Here is a 20865-nt window from a genome sequence, read left to right as displayed (position 1 = left end):
ATGTTTTCCTCTAAGATGCTTATGGTTTCACGGCCTACATTTAAGCCTTTTATCCATTTTGAGTTTATTTTTGTGAGTGGTGTAAGCTGGTGATATAGTTTCATTTTTTTGCAGGTAGCTGTCCAATTTTCCCAACACCATTTGTTAAAGAGGCTGTCTTTACTCCATTGTATTTCCTTACCTCCTTTGTCAAATATCAGTTGTCCATAGAACTGTGGGTTTATTTCTGGGTTCTCTGTTCTGTTCCATTGATCTATATGCCTGTTCTTATGCCAGTACCAGGCTGTTTTGAGTACAACGGCCTTGTAGTATAACTTGATATCAGGAAGTGTGATACCTCCCACTTTATTCTTCTTTTTTAAGATTGCTGAGGCTATTCGTGTTCTCTTTTGGTTCCATATAAATTTTTGGAATATGTGTTCTATATCTTTGAAGTATGTCATTGGTATTTTAATTGGTAGTGCATTGAATTTATAGATTGCTTTGGGTAATATAGACATTTTAATGATGTTTATTCTTCCTAACCATGAGCACGGTATATGCTTCCACTTATTTGTATCTTCCGTGATTTCTTTTATCAATGCTTTGTAATTTTCCGAGTACAAGTCTTTAGTGTCCTTGGTTAAGTTTACTCCTAGTTACTTTATTTTTTTGGTTGTAATTGTGAAGGGGATTGTTTCCTTAATTTCTCTTTCTGACTGTTCATTGTTGGTGTATAAAAATGCCTCTGATTTCTGAGTATTGATTTTATATCCTGCCACTTTGCTGAATTTATTTATCAGGTCCAGTAGTTTTTTGACTGAGACTTTAGGGTTTTCTATATACAATATCATATCATCTGCAAATAATGATAGTTTTGCTTCTTCTTTTTTAACTTGAATGCCTTTTATTTCTTCTTCTTGTCTGATTGCTGTAGCTAGGACTTCCAGGACCATGTTAAATAAGAGTGGTGAAAGGGGGCACCCCTGCCTTGTTCCTGATATTAAGGGTATTGCTTTTCATTTTTGCCCATTGAGTATGATGTTGGCTGTGTGTTTGTCATAGATGGCTTTTATCATGTTGAGGTATGTTCCCTGTATTCCCACTTTGCTGAGAGTTTTGATCATGAATGGGTGCTGGATTTTATCAAATGCTTTTTCTGCATTTATTGAAATTATCATATGGTTTTTCTCCTTCTTTTTGTTTATGTGATGAATCACATTGATTGATTTATGAATATTGTACCAGCCTTGTCTCCCCAGAATAAATCCCACTTGATCATGGTGTATGATTTTTTCCATATATTGTTGGGTCCAGTTTGCTAATATTTTGTTGAGGATTTTAGCATCTATATTCATCAGAGATATTGGCCTATAATTTTCTTTCTTTGTGTTGTCTTTGCCTGGTTTTGGAATCAGAATTATGCTTGCCTCATAAATGGAACTTGGACGTCTTCCTTAATTTTTTTAAATAGTTTGAGAAGGATAGGACTTAGTTCTTCTTTGAATATTTGGTAGAATTCCATTGTGAAGCCATCGGGCCCTGGACTTTTCTTTGATGGGAGTTTTTTGATAACTGTTTCGATCTCATTTGTTGTAATTGGTCTGTTTAGGTTTTCTGATTCTTCCAGATTGATTTTTGGAAGATTGTATGTTTCAAGGAATTTGTCCATTTCATCTAGGTTGTCTAGTTTTTTGGCATACAGTTCTTCATAGTATTTTCTTACAATATTTTTTTATTTCTGTTGTGTCAGTTGTTCTTTCTCCTCTCTCATTTCTAATTTTATTTATTTGAGTCCTCTCTCTCTTTTTCTTGGTGAGTCTACTTAAAGGTTCATCAGTCTTGTTTACCTTTTCAAAGAACCAGCTCCTGGTTTCATTGATCCTGTGTATTGTTTCTCTAGCCTCTGTGTCATTTATTTCTGCTCTGATCTTTATTATTTCCTTCCTTCTACTAGCTCTGGGCTTTACTTGCTGTTCTTTTTCTAATTATTTTAGATGCAGGGTTAAGTTGTTTATTTGAGCTTTTTCTAGCTTCTGAAAGTGTGCCTGTAGTGCTATGAACTTCCCTCTCAGCACTGCTTTCACTGTGTCCCATAAATTTTTAGTTGTTGTATGCTCATTGTCATTTGTTTCTAGGAATTTTTTTATTTCTTCTTTGATCTCATTCTTAATCCATTCATTATTTAACACCCTGCTATTTAGTTTCTATGTGTTTGAGAATTTTTGAGCTTTTCTGCTGTGATTCATTTCTAGTTTCATGCTGTTGTGATCGGAGAAAGTGCTTGATATGATTTCAGTCTTCTTATATTTGTTGAGAGCACTTTTGTGCCCTAACATGTGGTCTATCCTAGAGAATGTACCATGAGCACTTGAAAAGAATGTATATTCTGCTGCTTTAGGGTGAAAGGTTCTGAAGATATCTATTAAATCGAGTTGATCTAGTGTTTCCAATAAGTCTGCTGGTTCTTTGTTAATTTTCTTTCTTGAGGATCTATCTAGTGATATTAGTGGGGTATTGAAATCCCCTACTATTATAGTATTGCTGTTGATCTCACCCTTTAAATCCATCAAAGTCTGTTTTATATATTTGGGTGCTCCTATATTAGGTTCATAGATATTTATAATAGTTATATCTTCCTGTTGGATTACTCCCTTTATCATTATGTAGTGGCCTTCTTTATTTCTTACTATATCCTTTGTTTTAAAGTCCAATTTGTCTGATATAAGTATTGCTATCCCAGCTTTTTTTTCATTTCCGTTTGCATGAAATGTTTTTTTCCATGCTTTTACCTTCAATCTATGTGTGTCTTTTGTTCTAAGGTGTGTCTCTTGTAGACAACATATGTATGGGTCCTGCTTTCTTATCCATGCAGCTATTCTATGTCTTTTTATTGGATCATTTAATCCATTTACATTTAAGGTTATTATTGATATGTCGTTGTTTATTGCCATTTTCTTCTTTAAAGGTGTATTCCTTTTTTTGCTATATTCTTTTTCCACTTTGATCTGTTTACACCATGCCCCTTAACATTTCCTGCAGCATTGGTTTGGTTGTAATGAATTCCTTGAGTTGTTTTTTGTCTGGGAAGCTTTTTATTTCTCCTTCGATTTTAAACGATAGCCTTGCTGGATAAAGTAGTCTTGGTTGTAGGCTCTTGTTCTGCATTACTTTGAATATTTCTTGCCATTCCCTTCTGGCCTCAAGTGTTTCTTCTGAGAAGTCAGATGTCATCCTTATGGGGGCTCCTTTGTAGGTGATAACTTTTTTTTTCTCTTGCAGCTTTTAATATTTTCTCTTTATCGCTTAGCTTTGGTATTTTAATTATGATGTGTCTTGGTGTAGGTTTCTTTGGGTTTCTCTTTAATGAAGTCCTCTGTGCTTCTTGGACTTGTGAGAGTTTCTCTTGCATTAATTTAGGGAAATTTTCAGCTATAATATGATTGAACAACATCTCTATTCCTTGTTCCTTTTCTTCTTCTTCAGGAACCCCTATGATGCGGATGTTATTTCTCTTCATGTTGTCACAGAGCTCTCTGAGAGTTTCCTCTGTCTTTTTGAGTCTCTTTTCTCTTTTCTTCTCTGCTTTCATGCCTTCATTCCAGTTGTCCTCTAACTCGCTGATTTGATCCTCTGCTCTATCTATCCTGTTTTTAATTTCTTCCATTGTGGTCTTTATTTCTGATTCTTTTTTATGCTTGCTATTTCTTTATTTAGGTTTTCATAATGACCATCCATTGTTGTTCTAAGATCCCTAAGCATCCTTACAATCATTATTTTGAACTCCGCATCTGGAAGTTTGATTATTTCCATATCACTCAGTTCATCTCTCAAAGGTGTCTCTTGTGGTTTCATTTGGATTGCACTCCTTTGTCTTCTCATCATGGTGTTTTATTTGTAGAGTTGGTTGAGTCTAGGCTTGGTGTTGTCTGCCTCCAGTTTTCAGTTGTGTTATTTCTAGGTCTTCTTGGATTGGTATCAGCTATTATTTGTAATCCACTTTCGGATTTGGGCAGCTTTGAAGTCTTGATTTGTTTGTTTTCTTTATTTTATTTTATTTTTTTTCTTCATTTTTCTGAAGCTAGAAACAGGGAGAGACAGTCAGACAGACTCCCGCATGCACCCGACCGGGATCCACCCGGCACGCCCACCAGGGGCGACGCTCTGCCCACCAGGGGGCGATGCTCTGCCCATCCTGGGTGTCGCCATGTTGCGACCAGAGCCACTCTAGCACCTGGGGCAGAGGCCACAGAGCCATCCCCAGCGCCCGGGCCATCTTTGCTCCAATGGAGCCTTGGCTACGGGAGGGGAAGAGAGAGACAGAGAGGGAAAGCGTGGCGGAGGGGTGGAGAAGCAAATGGGCGCTTCTCCTGTGTGCCCTGGCCGGGAATCGAACCTGGGTCCTCCGCACGCTAGGCCGACGCTCTACCGCTGAGCCAACCGGCCAGGGCCTGTTTGTTTTCTTAACAGGTGATAGTCTTGTTAACTGATCTTAGCAGGGGGCTTCCTTGAAACTGAATCCAGGAATGCTGTGGGTGTAACGTGAGACTCTGAAGGTCTCTTCCACCAACTAATCTCACTGGGGGCAGGGTTTTTTCTCAGCTTCAGGAGGGGGAGGTGTATCTCAGATCTCCATGGAGACCTGAGTTACTGCCCCTCCTCCCCACTTCTTGTTTTCAGCTGGGTCTTGTTGCGCTGATTGGAGCTGGATAGATGTCCGGAGATCTCTGATCCGGAAGCACTTCAGCTCTGTTTTGTGAAAGGTTCAGTCCCTCCCCCAGCTATGGCCGCCTCCAGCACAAATGAGTCAGCTTTTTTATTTCATTTCTTGCATTCCTTAGCCCCTCACAGTCTGTCCGTCTCCCTGTCCTTTCCACTTGGGAGATAAGCTGGTCTTTTCAACCCACCTTGCTCCCTGGTCGCCAGGTAAGTGGCTGTGAGCAGTAGTTTCTGCTCTTTTTTTTTCCTCTGTGAAATCCTCTCTGGGCTCTCAGCCTCACCCCCCCCCCACCCCTCTGTTTCTGTAAGCAGAGGAGATTCAGGCACTCCTTACCAGGATTATTGTGGCTTCCTCTTTGCTCCTTGGTTTTTGAGAGCTGTTCTTGCAGTTCAGAGTTGGTTTTTCATGCTGATTTTTCCTAAATTGATGTATTCCAGTTTAGTGTTGAGAGCTGGGCATCTTTGCGTCCGCCTACTCTGCTGCCATCTTGGAGCTGGTCAAAATATAAAACTTTTTATGGCCAAAACATCCATCCCCCAAAGCCAATTGAGAAATAATAATTTTAATTTATTTTTATTTTTTAAAATTTTTATGAAATTTATTAGGGTGGCATTGGTTAATAACATTATATAGTGTCAGGTGTACAAAGCTATAATACATCATCTGTATATTGTATGGTCTGTTGAGCACCCCAAGTCAAGTCTCTTCCCATTACCACTTTCCCCTCTTTTATCCTCTTTCACCTCTCTCCATCATAATAATTTTTAAAAATTATTTAAAAGGCTAATAATGAAAAATAAGCATATAATAATATTCAAATAAAAAACTATCAAATATGAATCTTTAATCAAACTCAGAAAACATAAAAAAAAATCTTTTACATCTTTCAGCCTGAGAAGAAACTTAAAAAGGTGTCACAGTGACTGGGGCTGGAAATTTTAAACAGGCAGCAAAGAGGTTCTCTATTTTTCTTCTGGCATAACTATAAAGTGTTATAACATGGGAAAACAATCTTAAGACAGCTATAAACACTACAAGTACATATATTCTTTGTTTTCTTTTCTCCTTTCTTTCCTTCTTTTGTTCTTTCTTTCTTTCTTTTTTTAGAGAGCAGAGAAAGAGAAAGGGATGGGATGAAGGAAGGAGCAAGAAGCATCAACTTGTAGTTGCTTCTCATATGTGCCTTGACCAGGCAAGCCCAGGGTTTCGAACCAGCGAACTCAACACTTGATCTACTGCACCACCACTAGTCAGGCAGTACATATATTCCTTAACTCATGATTTCTCAGACTCTGCACCATTGATATTCTGGGTCGGATGACTGTCTATGGTGTGGTTGCTCCTGTGCAGTGCAGGATGTTTAGATGGCCTCTACCTACCTCTCCCACGTGACAGCCGAAAATGTCTCTGGACATTGCCCAATATCCTCTGGGGAAACAATATTGCCTCTGGTGAACAACCATAGTAACAATCTCAAAAGAGTTTTGTTTAATTGTTAAAATAGGAATTTGTTTAGAAAGCGTATGTAAAATTTTCAACATGTGAATAGTACATCCATGACATAAAATATTATGTAGACATGATAAAAATTAATCAGCATCACACTAGTTGTTGGAGGGAATATATAAGATATTGTTGAGTAAGAAGAAAGAGTGGACATATAGAGAAAAGACAGTACAACACATGAGGAGCGTTTCTGATGGGTCAGGATGCTATTCATGCATTTGTATAAAAGTATATAAATGCCTGACTGGGCGGTGGCACAGTGGATAGAGAGCTTCGGACTGGGATGTGAAGGTCCCAGGTTCGAGACCCCTAAGGTCACCAGCTTGAGCACAGGCTCATCTGGTTTGAGCAAGGCTCACCAGCTTGAGCCCAACCAAGGTCGCTGGCTCGAGCAAGGGGTTACTTGATCTGCTGTAGCCACCCGGTCAAGGCACACATGAGAAATCAATCAATGAACAACTAAGGAACCGCAATGAAGAATTGATGTTTCTCATCTCTCTCCCTTCTTGTCTGTCTGTTCCTATTTGTCCCTTTCTCTGACTCTGTCTCTGCTACAAAAAAAAAAAAGTATATAAATGTGCATGTATGTGTAACATAGGAAAAGAAGTTTTAAAAGAAATCAAGAACTTATGAGAAAATAGATTAGTAGAAATGAGATTAGTTTAAGTATAAGTTACAAAACAATTGTATGAACAAAATTTAGTGAGAATCAAATTAATTTATATAAAGACAGAAAATAATAATAACTTAATAATATCAACATGGGCCACTAATTCCAGATTAAATTTCCAAAGACCTGGAAAATAAAAGAATATTATAGAAGAGCTTTTATTTATTTATTTTTTAAGTGAGGGGGAGTGGACAGACAGACAGGAAGGGAGAGAGATGAGAAGAATCTATTCTTTGTTGCAATGTCTTAGTTGTTCATTGATTGCTTTCTCATATGTGCCTTGACCGGGAGCTCCAGCAGAATGAGTGACCCCTTGCTCAAGCCAGTAACCTTGGATTCAAGCCAGCAACCTTGGGCTTTAAGCCAGCGACCTTTGGGCTCAAGCCAATGGCCATGGGGTCATGTCTATGATCCATGCGCAAGCTGGCAACCCTGAACTCAAACTGGTGAGCTTGCACTCAAGCCAGTGATGTCAGGGTTTCAAACCTGGGTCCTTAGCATCCCAAGCTGATGCTCTATCAACTTCACCACTACATAGTCAGGCCAAAGGGCTTTTAAAATCAGGGCAAAAGCAGTATCTAAGTTATAATTTCTTCTTATATAAAGATATATGGATTCAAATATTCTTATGGAAAGTAAAGGTAATCTTTAGTCAAATATTTTTTAAATGCCTTTCAGATGTTGGTACAAGATGATGCAAATTTTGGAAATAGAGCTAATCACAAAAGACAAAAAGGAACAATAGGAATAACAGAGATGTGAAACAAGTTGGCAATATGTATGTAGAGTGATATATTAGCACTAAATACACAGAAGAACATTCATTTTTGTTTATAGCAAGGATTCACAAGTGGAGAATACAAAAGTAACAGCTAAACGTTTAGTAAGGAAAGTAAGAAATAAAAAAGCAATGGAGAGAATACAGTATGACTGGTAGATTTTAGCCCACACTATTCACAAACACAGTTTCCCACATAGACACACATAAAGGTACTCAGTGACAAACAGAAAAGTTGGTGGTAAAAAAGCTTCAATTTCTTGTTTAGAAGAATGCAATCAAAAACAGAAATAAAAGCACTCTGACCCTACCATACAAATGTCAAGACTTGTACAAACAATGTATACTAGAAAAACAAATGAATAACTAACCCATAAATATTTATATTCAGTTCACAGTTAATGAAGTATTAATAATTGCAATGTTAAGCTACTTAGCATTCCTCTTTATACTTATCAAATGCATTATTTTTCATGTGAATTGAATACTCAGAGTGAAAGAAGATACTGTGAAATGTATGTCTCATGAACAACTGTTGCAAGGTAATATTTGTGAGAAATAGGTATATTGGATCTGGATCTTTGTCATCAATATGAACACACAGTTGAATATGTCTCATGATAAAGATAAAGAAGAACATCCTCACTTTACCAGACATCCATCCATACCTAGTACTCTTCCAAAACTTATTGTATATGTTCTTCTTTTACTTTATGCCTCCCATTACCACCTCTAATTGGGTTTCCATCAGCTAATTGTCAACAATTATCAATGTGTGGCTGAGTTCAATATTCATTTCTCTATTTAGCATAACAAATCATTAATTAGTTAATGAGGCAAGCAAAGAGCCATGGGCTGATGGCTATCAAGAGACTTCAGGTACATGTGCTCAGCTTTGATTCTCTCTGACTCTTTCTACTGTCCTTCCTACTGGACCTTTGGACTCACCTGATTGCGAACTCTGAGGGGAAGATCTCTGGGTGAAAGTCCAACCTCCCGGATGGTTGATAATGGAGGCTGAAGCACTGTCCCCATAAAAGATGTCAGGAAGTAAGCAAGCATTGGTCTCCTAAACAAACTGAGATTCCCAAGGCAACAACCAGGTCCCATCTAGCCCAAAGTCATATACTCTAAGAAGCTGGAGATGAGGAGATATTTACAGCTCCCTAAGTCTGCTTACTAAGTACGTAAATTTCTGCCTTGTCACTATAACCTCTAATTGCATGATTTTCCTGTGGGTCTGGACTGAAGAAAAAGTTTTCCTAGAGATTCTGTGTTCTCAAAAGACCAGCATAAAAGTCAAGTGAACCCAGTTTTTACTAGTTTTTCCTCATAAAGTCTGTTGGCTTCCGGAAGACTAACCTTCCAGCACATAATCCTAACTCTGATTTAAAATTTTTCCAAATTTAAGACTGAAGATTCAGTCTGGATAAGAAAACTTGAATCTCCAAGTATTGACTTGTGGTAAGGACATAGCCACTTATTGCAACAGAAAATGGTATTGCTCTCTTCAACAAGGGGGAGAACTAAGTTCCTTTGGTATATTGAGTGTTATACACTGGAATTCATGACACATTAGCCAAAACAATTTGGAATTTCAACCTTTTATCACAAGTTAAAAATTAGTTTCTCACTATGAAATATTTGTTAATTATAAGGAATATATTTAGATTTTTTTGTACCATAAGCTTGGAGAAAAGATCTACTATTTAAGATTCTTTTTAACAGTCTTCCCTGTAGCCTCCAGGAAAAACCGAGCCCTGTAAACACTACTACTTTAAGTCTTTGTATCGAAATTTCTACATCTTTTAATTTTATATTAATTCAAACATTCATTCTTTTCATTTGTATCCTCTTCAATTTCAAGTTTTCTTTCAACATAAAATGTGAGATTATGAAAGAGTCTGTGTTTGAGTACATATGTGTGTGTTTATTTGAAATAAAAATTTATATGAATAAACACATATACATACACACAACTTTACCTTTGAACCTTTTATTTGGACTCAACAAAATGTCCACATATCTCATTTATTTCTTGCAACATTCATCTGAAGTTATGTTTACTATCCCACATTACCTCTGAAGTAAAAATATTAAGGCTTAGATATATTAAATGTCTAACAATAATATTAAGAAGACATTAAAGTTTGTGTGGCCCTGGCCAGTGGCTCAATGGATAGAGTGTCAGCCCAGCATATGAATGTCCCAGGTTCAATCCCCAGCCAGGACACATAGGAGAAGCAATCACCTGCTTCTCCTCCACCCTTGTCTCCCTCTTTCCCTCCTACAGCCAGTGACTTGATTGGTTAGAGCATGGCCCCACGCACTGAGAGTAGTTCCATTGGAGCACATCAGCCTCAGGTGCTAAAAATAGCATGGTTGATTCAAACACTGGCCTCAGATAAGGTTGCTGGGTGCACCCTGGTCGGGGCACATGCAAGAGTCTGCCTCATTATCTCCCCTCCTTTCACCTTAAAAAGAAAAAAGTTTATTGTGCACTTTCTTGACTTATACACAAGTGGAAACATGAGGTATGGACTGTAATTTTTGTTTGGCTATTATTCACTAAATTATACATTTTAATAATATTCAGTTTATATTATGTGACTACACTTCAATAAATTACTAAAAAGGAAGAAATACTGGCAATACATGGATTGGAGGAGGAGCTGATTCGCACTGAGAAATGGTAGAAAGTATCATCTCTTCTACCTGAAAAAAAGCAAGGTGTTATGGATATAGGAACTGTAGAAGTGAAATAAAGCAATTCACATTTTGATGCTCCCTTTTTTAAAAGTAGATTTAGAAATAGGGTAAGCTGGTCATATATTGCTTTAAGGGAGAAGAGCACCATGGCCATCCTCAACACCATGAAGGAGCCTTAGAAACACATGTAGAGACTCACAGCTGATTATAGACTCATAAAAAGACTCACAGACAATAAACTGAGGGACAAAATAGAAACAGAGGCAGCTGTCAGAAGGAAGGGGGAAGAGGGGACAGGATCAGAGAAGGTGAAACAGATTAGTGAAAATCATATATACATAAAACATATACCCAGATAACAGGGTATAGCCAGAGGGAAAGTGGGGTGTGGCGATGGGGAGAGGGAGAGCAAAGGAGGTGAATGGAAGTGGAAAGAAACTTTGCATGGGGCATGGGGAGGACACAATGCAGTGTGTAGAGGGTGTTATACTGAGTGGGACACTTGAAACCATGTCAACACAATAAATTAAAAATAAAAATTAAGAGGCCTAGCCAATTAGCTCAGTGGTAGAGCATCGGCCTGGTGTGTGGATGTCCCAGGTTCAATTCCCACCCAGGGCATGCAGGAGAAGTGCCCATCTGCTTCTCCACCCCTCCCCCTCTCCTCCCTGTGTCTCTCCCTTCCTGCAGCCAAGGCTCCATTGGAGCAAAGTTGGCCTGGGAGCTGAGGATGGCTCTGTGGCCTCCACCTCAGGTGCTAGAATGGCTCTGGTTGCAACAGCGCAATGTGCCAGATGGGCAGAGCATCGCCCCGCAGTGGGCATGCTGGGTGAATCCTGGTTGGAAGCATGTAGGAGTCTGTCTCTCTGCCTCCTCACTTCTCACTTCAGAAAAATACAAAACAAAAAAAATGTAAAAACTCCACACCATATACTCTCACTTGATAATAATGACATTATATTAAGTAATTTGCTTTTAGGATGGTTTCTCATATAGCAATAGCTTACTGATACAATAATCAAATGAACAGAAGTGAGGATGATGATAATCTGTTGCTGATTATTGTTGGCATTTGTTCTCACTTTAAATATAGCATTCATGGTTATTGTGTTATTTTACTTTATTTCAGACAACTGTATTTAAAATTTATTATTGGGGTTAAATTTCACTGTAACCAGGAGAGGTTTAAAGAACATACATGTTTGTGTAGGAAAACTGTTGATCCTGATTTACATGATTGAATAAGAATGCAAGTTCTCTCTTGAGTCATTCTTTGATCATATATAAATACCAACCAATCTTCAACCATATGTATAAACAAACCTCTTTACAAACAGGCATCATTCCTCCATACTCCAATGAATAAATATACAGCATGAGGATAGTAATACAATGTGTGATTTTAAAATTTGCTTTATCACATTGAAATTTATCTGTGATTTCAAGGTGGAGTTAGGTCAACTTATTTATCAAAATATGTCTTTCAATGAAGAGTCCTCTTGGAGACATGTATTTGATAATCATTCTGAGAGTGGCTAAGGTTGAGATTGTGAACACTGACCTGAAAGAGAATAGAATCCTCATGAGGAGAATACAACCCAGTGACCAGCTATTGAACACACCATATGTTATAGTCTACAATATCAGAAAGAGCAGTTAAGATAGTGATGTACAAAGGGATGTCAGACACAAAGGTGAAAGGTCTCAAGTTTTCCTCTCTCATAAAATTGTATAAATTGCCATGGTCATTAAGTGTAGTGTTTTCCATAGGAGTAGTACAATTCAGGATTATTTTATATGATATATATCATTTGAGAAAAATTATTCTAAAAAAATACATGATATTTCATTAGGTAAATAAAATTATCCAAATATTTCTGATCCATGATGAAAATAAATTTGGGAAGTAGGAAGATAAAGAGAAAAGCCATTGGATATCTGAGAGAACAGAAAGCTTAATAGAGTTACATAAATTGAATAGAGAAGATGAGGTCAAAGAAATAGAAAGTCCAGGAAATAAATAAAAAGAGCAAGTTCTTAACTTATCTATTTCCATAGTCTGAAAATAATCACAACATCTGACTCTGAGCCTTTGACTCTGCAATCACGGGCATTTCTTTCGCCTTAGGGCACTTGGCTAGTTCGTAGTTTCCTACAAACTGCTTTCAGAACCTGTTTGATGTCTTTGTTCCTGAGACTGTAGATGAAGGGTTCAGCATGGGTGTGACCACGGCGTACATCACTGAGGCTGTTGCACTTGAGTGTGAGCTGTGGGTGGCAGCAGAGCTGAGGTACACGCCTAGCAATGTACAGTAAAATAAGGAGACAACCAAGAGGTGAGACACACAGGTAGAAAATGCTTTATACTTCCCCTGAGCTGATGACATTCCACGAATGTAGGACACTATCTTAGAGTAAGAGTAAAGGATCCCAGCGAAAGGGCCACCTCCCAGCAGGAGAGCTGCAGCATACATGACCATGTTATTAAGAAAAGTGTTAGAACAGGCAAGTTTGATCAGCTGATTGAGTTCACAGAAAAGTGATGGATTTCCAAGTCTGTGCAGAAGGACAGTCGTAAATCCAGTAAGCTTTGTAGTAAGGAATTCAGGATACACATGATCCAGGACACCAGAATCAGCAGTGCACAAAACCCGGGGTTCATGATGACCGTGTAGTTCAGGGGGTGACAGATGGCCACAAAGCAGTTATAAGCCATCACAGACAAGATGAAGACATCCAACACTGCAAAGAGTATGAGAAAATACATCTGTGTGATGCAGCCTTCATAGGCTATGACTCTGCTCTGAGTGTGGATGTTCAGCAGCATCTTAAGGACGGTGGTGGAGGTGGAGCAGATGTCCACCAGGGACAGGTTGCAGAGGAAGAAGTACATGGGCGTGTGGAGGTGGGAGTCTGAGCTGACGGCCAGGATGATGAGCAAGTTCCCCAACACAGTGATCAGGTACATAGATAGGAAGAGCCCGAATATGAGGGGCTGCAGTTCTAGTGCCTCTGACAGTCCCAGAAGAAGAAATTCTGAAATTTGTATAAGGTTCATTGGTTGTATGTGGTGGAGATAAGTATCTACCAAGAAAGACAAAAATACCATGAGTAATTTTCACAAAAACTTGCATTACTGACATATTTGAAATGCTGCAATTTATACTTTTAGTCCACACATGAAAATTATTATTTTATGTATGGATACAGTCCCCCTTAGGAATATCTAATGCCACCTCTGATATGGAATATCTGTCCCAATCAGCTATGTCTCTGAGGAGTCTCATTTTACAATTTTAATGAGAATTTTTTCATGGCTTAGGAATATAAACTGAAGACTGACCATGTTTTAGACACTGTCCAGGCTGTGGGAATAGGGTGCTGAATAACAAAAGCCTCTGCAGGCTGGGAAGGATGCCAGTATCATGGTCTCCAAGTCCACCATCACTGCTGCTTTCCTGCGAGCCTTCGGGTAGGTGTAATGTTACACACCGCTGGGACTGAAAGGAAGAAACAAAATTACAGGATTTTAGTCAGGTTCAGAATAATTGCTTAATGCCACCAATTTAGAAAATACATTATTTCAACCATCTAGTGGAGTTACATTAGAATTATTTTGATTTGGGAACAATTTCAGGCTTTTGTGAACCTACTTCACCTGGCAGCAGAGATGCTTTCTTTATATTTCAAAACAAGGCACATTCAGATGCAGAATAAAGTCAATTTCTTCTAAAGCAAGAGATTGTCAATCCCTACACACATGCAAGCACATTAGAAATTCTGATTATCGAGAGAGACAAGATGGTGCTGGAGTAGGCGGACATACCAACATCTACCTCCCAGAACCAAAGTGGATTACAAACTAATTTTATGAACTATCATCTGGAAAAACCAACTTTGGACTAAACTAAGAGGACTCTTCAACCAAGGAACACTGAAGAAGCCACACTGAGACTGGTAGGAAAAGTGGAAACACGGAAATGGGGAGAGGGCTGCCCAGCTCCTTGGAGCGAACGGCAGCAGGGAGAGACTCGTGTGGCAGGAAGTGAGTTTAGCAGAGGGGAAAGGGTCCTGAGCCCCAGGAACAAAGCCCCAGCCTGCAGCCCCAGAGCCCAGAAGAGGCGTAAGGACAGTATTTAGCTGGAAACAAGTCAAGATACTGTTTGTGAGAAAGAGTCTGATTTCTCAGACCCAGGATCCTTCTTAAAGGGACCGTGCAGAACATCTCTCTCACAACCACTCACCTGGGGCTCCTGGGGACGGGGGGGGGGATAGAGGAGAGGACCAGAGTAACAGGAAGAGAGTGTAATCTAGGAGACACAGGGAGAAACATTTTGGGAGATAGCCACCCTAACCCCTGGGATGAGTCACTCCCCAAATCTGAAGTGAATATTTCCCCTGGAAACAGCAATACCAGCAAAGGGAAGCAGGAAAGCAGCCAAACAAGCTGCCCCGCGGCACTCAGACCAGAGTCGCATAGAAGGAAGGAGCTTTTGGGTCTACAGTAGTGAGTCTTAGGGTCCAAGTTGCAACGCCCCCACCCACGCGGCTGAGGGTGCACCGGAGGGCGGGCGACAGCGGGAGACAAAAGCGTGGTTCTGCTGGCAGGGGCGGAAGCCAGCTGGCCACCACTGAGCTCAGGTGTGAGCTCAATCTTGCCCAGCTGGGGAGAAGGGGGCATGCAAAAGCAGTCAAGCTCAGCTGCTGGCAGCCTGTAATCCAGCCTGCGGGAGAAGGGCGGGAACCAAGGAAGGGGTGGAGACCAGCCCCTGAGCAAGGGTAGAGGAGCACAGCCTTGCCCTGCCCGTGCAACCCAGGCTTGCGGTCTGACTTGGTAGCTGGCTCCTCCCGTGGGGGTGGAGCCAAAAGCCCGGAAGAGGCGGAGGTCCGCTACTGAGCTGAGCTTGGGCATGCAGTCCTGCCCAGCGATAGAGCCAAGGCTAGCAGCCATTTCGCAAGTGGGCTCCTCCTGCAAGGGCAGGGTGAAAGCCCGGAAACAGGCGGAGACCCACAGCTGAGCAAAGGTGCTCGCCAGTACCCTCAGGACCGAGCATAACGTCACACACAGGGGTGGGGCAAAGGCCAAGGCCACCAACGCTTGTGCACCCGAGCATGTGATCACAGCCACTCCCGTGAAGAGAAAATGTGGAGGCAGAGAAATACAACACAAATAAACCAAGAGAAATCCCCAGAAAAGGACCTAAGTGAATCAGATATAACCAAATTACCAGATGCAGAGTTTAAAATAATGATTGTTAGGATGTTCAAAGATATCAGAACAACCATAGATGGCCATTACGAAAACCTAAATAAAGAGATAACAAATATAAAAAGGACATAGAAATAATAAAAAAGAATCATTCAGAAATGAAAAATACAATAACTGAAATAAAGAATACAATGGAAGGAATTAAAAGCAGGATGGATGAAGCAGAGAATTGAATCAGTGAGTTAGAGGACATGATAAATAAAGGCACGGAAGCAGAGCAGAAAAAAGAAAAGAGACTCAAAAAGTCTGAGGAAACTCTAAGAGAGCTCTGTGACAACATGAAGAGAAATAACATCCACATAATAGGAGTTCCTGAAGAAGAGAAAGAACAAGGGATAGAGACTTTGTTCAAACATAGTATAGCAGAAAACTTCCCTCAATTAAGGCAGGAAAACATTTCACATGTTCAGGAAGCACAGAGAACTCCATTAAGGAGAAACCCAAAGAAACTAACACCAAGACACATCATAATTAAAATATCAATGCTAAGTGATAAAGAAAAAATATTAAAAGCTGCTAGAGAAAAAAAGACTATCACCTACAAAGGAGCCCCCATAAGGATGACTTCCGACTTCTCAACAGAAACACTTGAGGCCAGAAGGGAATGGCAAGAAATATTCAAAGTAATGCAGAACAAGAACCTACAACCAAGACTACTTTATCCACCAAGGCTATCATTTAAAATTGAAGGAGAAATAAAAAGCTTTACAGACAAGAAAAAACTCAAGGAATTCACTGCAACCAAACCAAGGCTGCAAGAAATGCTAAGGGACCTGTTGTAAACAGATCAAAGGAAAAAAAGAATATAGCAAAAGAGGAATAGAGTTTTAAAGAAAAAAAATGGCAATAAACAATTACATATCAGTAAAAACCTTAAATGTTAATGGATTAAATGATCCGATCAAGAGACATAGGGTAGCTGCGTGGATAAGAAAACAGGACCCATATATATGCTGTCTACAAGAGACACACCTTAAATCAAAAGATGCACACAGACTGAAGATAAAAGGATGGAAAAAATATTTCATGCAAATAGAAATAAAAAAAAGCTGGGGTAGCAATACTTATATCAGACAAAATGGACTTTAAAACAAAGATCATAGTTAGAGATAAAAAAGGTCACTACATAATGATAAAGGGAGCAATCCAAAAGGAAGATATAACTATTATAAATATCTACACACCTAATATAGGAGCACCTAAATATATAAAGCAGACTTTGATGGACTTAAAGGGTGAGATCAACAGCAATACTACAATAGTACGGGATTTCAATACGCCATTAACATCATTAGATACATCCTCAAGAAAGAAAATTTAACAAAGAAACAGCAGACTTAAAGGACATATTAGATCAACTCGATTTAATAGATATCTTCAGAACCTTTCACCCTAAAACAGCAGAATATACATTCTTTTCAAGCGCTCATGGTACATTCTCTAGAATAGACCACATATTAGGGCACAAAAGTGGTCTTAACAAATTTAAGAAGATTGAAATCATATCGAGCACTTTCTCTGATCACAATGGCATTAAATTAGAAATCAACCACAATAGAAAAATTGAAAAACATTCAAACACTTGGAAACTAAATAGCACATTATTAAATAACAAATGAGTTAACATTGAGATCAAAGAAGAAATTAAAAAATTTCTAGAAACAAATGATAACAAGCATACATGAACTCAAAATGTATGGGACAAAGCAAAAGCAGTCCTGAGAGGGAAGTTTATAGCATTACAGGCATACCTCAAGAAGCTAGAAAAAGCTCAAATAAACAACTTAACCCTGCATCTAAAAGAACTAGAAAAAGAACAGCAAGTAAAGCCCAGAGCTAGTAGAAGGAAGGAAATAATAAAGATCAGAGCAGAAATAAATGACACAGAGGCTAAAGAAACAATACAGAGGATCAATGAAACCAGGAGCTGGTTCTTTGAAAAGGTAAACAAGATCGATGAACCTTTAACGAGACTCACCAAGAAAAAGAAAGGACTCAAATAAATAAAATTAGAAACGAGAGTGGAGAAATAACAACTGACACAACAGAAATACAAAATATTGTAAGAAAATACTATGAAGACCTGTACGCCAAAAACTAGACAACCTAGATGAAATGGACAAATTCCTTAAATCATATAATCTTCCAAAAATCAATCTGGAAGAATCAGAAAACCTAAACAGACTAATTACAACAAATGAGATTGAAACAGCTATCAAAAAACTCCCAAAAAAGAAAAGTCCTGGGCCTGATGGCTTCACAGGTGAATTCTACCCAATATTCAAAGAAGAACTAAGTCCTATCCTTCTCAAGCTATTTCAAAAAATTCAAGAGGAAGGAAGACTTCCAAACTCCTTTTATGAGGCAAGCATAATTCTGATTCCAAAACCAGGCAAAACAACACAGAAAAAAAAAAAAATTATAGGCCAATACCCCTGATGAACTTAGATGCAAAAATCCTCAACAAAATATTAGCAAACCGGATCCAGCAATATATGAAAAAATATCATACATCATGATCAAGTGGGATTTATTCTTGGGAGGCAAGGCTGGTAAAATATTTGCAAATCAATCAATGTGATTCATCACATAAACAAAAGAAAGGAGAAAAACCACATGATAATTTCAATAGATGCAGAAAAAGCATTTGATAAAGTCCAGCACCCATTCATGATCAAAACTCTCATCAAAGTGGGAATACAGGGAACATACCTCAACATGATAAAGGCCATCTATGACAAACCCACAGCCAACATCATACTCAATGGGCAAAAATTAAAAGCAATCCCCTTAAGATCAGGAACAAGGCAGGGGTGCCCGCTTTCACCACTCTTATTCAACATAGTTCTGAAAGTCCTAGCCACAGCAATCAGGCAAGAAAAAGAAATAAAAGGCATCCAAATTGGAAAAGAAGAAGTAAAACTATCATTATTTGCAGATGATATGATATTGTATATAGAAAACCCTAAAGTCTCAGTCAAAAAACTACTAGGCCTGATAAATGAATTCGGCAAAGTGACAGGATATAAAATCAATACTCAAAAATCAGAGGCATTTTTATACACTAATAATGAACTGTCAGAAAGAGAAATCAAGGAATCAACCCCCTTTACCATTGCAACCAAAAAAATAAAGTGCCTAGGAGTAAACTTAACCAAGGACACTAAAGACTTGTACTCGGAAAATTACAAAGCATTGATAAAGGAAATCAGGGAAGATACAAATAAGTGGAGGCATATACCGTGCTCATGGTTAGGAAGAATAAACATCATTAAAATGTCTATATTACCCAAAGCAATTTATAAATTCAATGCAATACCGATTAAAATACCAATGACTTACTTCAAAGATATAGAACACATATTCCAAAAATTTATATGGAACCAAAAGAGAACACGAATAGCCTCAGCAATCCTGAAAAGGAAGAATAAAGTGGGAGGTATCACACTTCCGGATATCAAGTTATATTATAAGGCCATTGTACTCAAAACAGCATGGTACTGGCATAAGAATAGGCACATAGATCAATGGAACAGAACAGAGAACCCAAAAATAAACCCACAGCTCTATGGACAACTGATATTTGACAAAGGAGGTAAGAAAATACAATGGAGTAAAGACAGCCTCTTCAACAAATGGTGTTGGGAAAATTGGACAGCTACCTGCAAAAAAATGAAACTAGACCACCAACTTACACCACTCACAAAAATAAACTCAAAATGGATAAAAGACTTAAATGTAAGCCGTGAAACCATAAGCATCTTAGAAGAAAACATAGGCAGTAAGCTCTCTGACATCTCTAGCAGCAATATATTTGCTGATTTGTCTCCACAGGCAAGGGAAATAAAAGACAGGATAAACAAATGGGACTTTATCAAACTAAAAAGCTTCTGCACAGCTAAAGACAATAAGAACAGAATAAAAAGACAAACTACACAATGGGAGAATATATTTGACATAGCGTCTGATAAGGGGTTAATAACCAAAATTTATAAAGAACTTGTAAAGCTTAATACGAGGAAGACAAACAATCCAATCCAAAAATGAGCAAAAGAAATGAATAGACACTTCTCCAAAGAGGACACACAGATGGCCAATAGGCATATGAAAAAATGCTCAACATCACTAATGATTAGAGAAATGCAAATTAAAACCACAATGAGATATCACCTCACACCAGTCAGAATGGCGCTCATCAATAAAACAACACAGAATAAGTGCTGGCGAGGATGTGGAGAAAAGGGAAGCCTCCTGCACTGCTGGTGGGAATGCAGACTGGTTCAGCCACTGTGGAAAACAGTATGGAGATTCCTCAAGAAATTAAAAATCGAACTGCCTTTTGACCCAGCTATACCAGTGTTAGGAATATACCCCAAGAACATCATAGCACTGTTTGAAAAGAAGAAATGCACCCCCATGTTTATGGCAGCATTGTTCACAATAGCAAAGATCTGGAAACAGCCCAAGTGTCCGTCAGAGGACAAGTGGATTAAAAAGCTTTGGTATATATATATACTATGGAATACTACTCAGCCATAAGAAATGGTGACATAGAATCTTTTACAACATCATGGATGGGCCTTGATAACATTATACTGAGTGAAAGAAGTAAATCAGAAAAAACTAAGAACTATATGATTCCATACATAGGTGGGACATAAAGATGAGACTTAGAGACATGGACAACAGTGTTGGGGTTACAGGGTGGGGGGAGGAGAGGGAGGGGGTTGGGGAGGGGAGGGGCACAAAGATCATGGCTTTTCAGCATTTGCCATATTCCCCCCTTAATCTATAGACAGACAGCAAATATTTACTTATGGTGTTTCCACTATAAAGACTGCTGTCTTAGGGACAAATGCTGATGAACTATTTCAGCAGTTCCTCCTTCTTCAAAGACTTATATGTCAACATAGAGCTCCATGTTTCATAGGACATACTCAAGCTCACTCCATGCTCCCTGGAGCTTTAGCACAAGGGAATGCCCTTTTTTTCTCTCTCTCTTTTTTTTTTTTTTTTTTTGTTGTATTTTTTCTTTTTTTTCACTTTTTTTTGTTTTTAGAAGCTGGAAACGGGGATAGACAGTCAGACAGACTCCCGCATGCGCCCGACCAGGATCCACCCGGCACGCCCACCAGGGGTGACGCTCTGCCCACCAGGAGGCAATGCTCTGCCCCTCGGGGGCATCGCTCTGCCGTGACCAGAGCCACTCTAGCGCCTGGGGCAGAGGCCAAGGA

At 39.0% G+C, this 20865-nt stretch overlaps 1 pseudogene; it reads right to left on the bottom strand.

Moving 5' to 3' along the window:
• Positions 1 to 12486: 12486 nt before the first annotated feature.
• On the bottom strand, positions 12487 to 13330 carry LOC136388297 (olfactory receptor 7A17-like; annotated as a pseudogene).
• Between the last annotated feature and the right edge of the window lie 7535 nt (positions 13331 to 20865).

The sequence above is a fragment of the Saccopteryx leptura genome, chromosome 1, assembly GCF_036850995.1.
Source record: "Saccopteryx leptura isolate mSacLep1 chromosome 1, mSacLep1_pri_phased_curated, whole genome shotgun sequence".
Classification (NCBI taxonomy): Eukaryota; Metazoa; Chordata; class Mammalia; order Chiroptera; family Emballonuridae; genus Saccopteryx; species Saccopteryx leptura.
The sequence above is the reverse complement of the archived record's forward strand: the minus strand, read 5'-3'. Positions and strand labels throughout refer to the sequence as shown.